Below are 4,014 nucleotides of genomic sequence, written 5' to 3' on the forward strand. Positions count from 1 at the left end.
GACCCATAGAGAGAGAGAGAGAGAGAGAGAGAGAGAAACTCTATGACAAGTATATGATCAACCCTTTCGTGAATGGACTCTACAATTGGGAGTTACACATCACAAGAAACCTTGCATGCTTTAAATGTTACCTGACAGCAGAAGCATTCTCGTTACGCTTATAAGTGTAAGGGTTTAACACCACTTTCAACGCTATTTGGTTATTTGAAGCGACGAAACCTGTGAATTAAACGTCTGTCTCCGACAGAACTGAGCTAAATGAAATGAGAATTTTGAAAACTAGATTTAAAAAAACAAAACCCCGAAAAACAAAACAAACCACCTCCCAAAAAAACAACAACAACTACCAACAAACAAAAAACAACAAGCAAACAAACAAACAAATAACTCCCCCCAATCCCCCCTCCAAAAACGAGCAAGATCAAGATCGCCCAGTCAGGGATCCGAATCAGGGCCATTGGCTTCGTTGTCCAGTATGATACCAACTGAGCCAACAGAACATTCCGTCATCCTTGGAACAGCCCCATTTATTGAGAGCCCTACACGGTAGCAAGTCAGGGACGGTTTTCGGCTCACGCCTGTATGATATGATGTTGATGTCGAACCGTTTTTTTTGTTTTTTTGCTAACATCCCCATCAATTTGCGTGTCTTTGCTGTCACTGTATTCCCTGTGGACGAATTCTTATACAATTTGTTTCAGTATCTTGGGTTTCTGGTCTGAAGAGTTGTTGCAACTGAAATTACCCACAATAACTTTAACTCGGCTTTCAGTAGATATCCCTGGTCGGTTCAGTTGGTAATATGAATAATAACTGAGATGCCGATGGTCCGGGTTAACATATGCAAATCGTTGTTCTTGAACTTTTTTTTGGGGGGTGGGGGGTGGGGTGGGGGTTCACGAGGTGGTCCACCCATCAATGTCAGTGCAGACCCCCCAGTCAAACAGGAAACCATCTGGAACAAGTCTGGCCAATGCTCGAGGCGCTTAGAAGGAAATGTTGGCCCAACAGAGTGAGAGAGAATTTCTGTAGACTGCACTGACGACATCCATCAAAGATTTCAAAGTGCATGGAACACTTTTGTAAAATCATAAAACCATTTGGAATTCAAAGATCATCTCATTGAACAATAAATTAAAAAAAATTATAATAGCAATGTCCAGGCTGTACTGAAGTATGCTTTATAGATATGATCAACAAATTAAACAAATCAACGAAAATTAAAAGCTTTCAACCAAAATGTTTACGAAGAATTTTATTGATACAATGGAATGAATTTATCACAAATAGTAAAGTGTTGGAAAGAGCTGGGATGGAAGATATCAACACGATCATAAAAGGAAGATGGACATATTTGGGACATATTTTGAGAATGCCAGAGACAAGACTGCCCCATCAGGTATGGTACTGGAGACCAAATAACAGAAAAAGAAGAAGTAAACCAACTCTCTGTTATAGGAATGAGGGCAATCACCCAGGACTCGGATATCAAAACTAGATGAAGTGATCAGAAACAGGCAAGTATGGCTTCGACTGATCTCTGCCTAGTGTACTTAACGGTAAAGGGAGAGAGCAAGTAAGTATATATATATATATATATATATATATGTATGTATGTATGTATGTATGTATGTATATATATATATATTATATATATAAATTAGAGCAGAAACATTTTGATATTGATATCATCCAAATAAATGACACCAGAACACGACAAGGAGGAAGAAGAACAATTTTATAAACATCTGGATGAGGCAATGAAACAAACTACCAGCATGAGCTACTCATGGGAAACTTTAACTTTAAAGCAAAGGTAAGAGGTACACACAAAGAAGAATTACTTTGGCCGTGGACGTGACGTGAAGAAACAAATACTATAAACAGCTATAAGTATGGTAGAGAGAAATTAATAATTTCATGAGATCTTATACCTGGTTTAAGAATAATCTAAGAAGGCGATACACATGAAAAATCCTGGGGATCGACCTGTTAATCAAATAGAATTTATACTAGTAGAGAAATATTTCAGAAACACTAGGAAATCGTCAAAATCGTTGCCAAGAGCAGATTCTGGTGGTGACCAAGAACGCATTACGTGCTAGATATAGGTAAAGTTGAAAAAGAAACACTAATGAAGTCAAAGCAACAATCTGAATTTGAATCAAATCTTATAAAGACAAACCAAGGATTGAAAGAACGTTTGTCTATTGGTGTATTACCTCTATTACTCTGAACATTTATTGGGGAAAACGAAAGATTTGATAAAAAGCGGTTGACCCGTTTCATAATGAAATAAACGAAAGAAAGAAAGCTGCCAAAGTTAATTGAGGCAAAACACGATGATTTGAATAGAAATAAAAAATTAATTGAAGCACAAGAATTATAGATAAATGATTAGTGTCAATAAAATATAGACAAGAATCGAAATGAAAACAGAATAAAACATGCATTCCAAAAGTTTAAAACAAGTTAGAAGAAAGGGTGCATTACCACGGGATGCATTAGATCACAACATGGAGATATTTTAATGGACAAAGGGGATGTTGTAAATATAATTATTTCCAGAATTAGAGAAACATTTTGAAAACAACAGAAGAAAAAAAGCTGTAATAAAGAAGTCAATGAAATGACCATAGATCTACATTTTGAAAAAAGGACATTGAAACAAGGAAAAACCACAGAGCCAGATATTGTTTCAGTTAATGTGATTGTCACTTTGGAAGAACTAGGTAATGGTATAGCAAACATTTCTTATATTCATATTATAACAGTAATGTGGCGTCGGTGGCCTAGTGGTTAGGCTAAAGGACTCGTAATCGTGAGGTTGCGGGTTCGGGGGTTCGAGCCGCGGGCTCGACGTTGTGTCCTTGGGAAAGGCACTTTACACGAACTTTCCCCACTTCACCCAGGTGAAAATGGGTACCCAGCTATAGACCGTGAAAGATCTTGTCAGTTTGTTAGTGTTTGAGCGTTTAACCAGCTGCTTGCACTGTATGCTTCCCGGGAAGCCGAAAATGTTTCTGAGTGTTCTATGGTTTGCTGGGGTAATAATATAGTGTTAGGCGCATAGAGCTTGCTTTCGAGTGGGGACAAGCGCTATACAAATGCTATTTATTATCATTATTATTATTATTATTTCATAAATACAATTAAGTCAGTCTTTATAGCGTTGTCTATATCATCAATGATGTCATGCCTCACATCGAACACCAAAGAATCAAATGGTCCGGACATCTCATGCGATTACCAACACACCATCCAGCACAACGTGCCTACATAAAAAAATTTGATGGCAACAAGGCTAGAGGGCGACCGAGAAAGACCTTGATAGATGGAGTCAGGGAAACATTAACCACGCACGGCATCCCCTTGACCCAAGCTCTCCGTCGACGACAGAAAGACGTCTCTTTCTTCCCGAGACACCCAGAAGGGTATAAGCGGCGGGTAAAAGTAAGTAAGTCTATGTCATCAGTTGCAACAGTGTGTGTTTCATGGTGCAGTTTGCCTCATCAGTCACCTTTGAGACCAGAGTTATCTAAAACACAATTTGGCCTAGTTCATGACAAAGGTATTCAGAATGCTAAGTTCACCTCAACACTGTTCATGGAAATATTATTGAAGCATAGAATGACCGTTATTATATGCTTCTTTGAGTACTCAAAGGCCTTTGATAAAATTGGACACGGCGAACTGTTAAATTTCGGCAGGATCTAGACATAAATGGACAAGTTTTAAAGAAATATTAGGACTCTACTGGGGCTAAACATTTGATTTAAGATATGACGGAGAGGACAGCAAATATAACCTGATATAAAGGGAGGCACCAACCCGATCGTGCGATTGGCGCAGAATCTATAATCGAATTCGATTCACAGGGGCCTTCTGTACTAAATTGAGTGTAGATACTTGTAAATGGTTATTAATACATAAAGATAAAGAGTAAGAAGGAACGACAGGCACGCACTCTAACTCTTGCACACTCTTGCACGCACTTTAGAGAAAACAAACCGC

The sequence above is a fragment of the Aplysia californica genome, unplaced genomic scaffold (assembly GCF_000002075.1).
Source record: "Aplysia californica isolate F4 #8 unplaced genomic scaffold, AplCal3.0 scaffold00251, whole genome shotgun sequence".
NCBI classification, from domain to species: Eukaryota; Metazoa; Mollusca; class Gastropoda; order Aplysiida; family Aplysiidae; genus Aplysia; species Aplysia californica.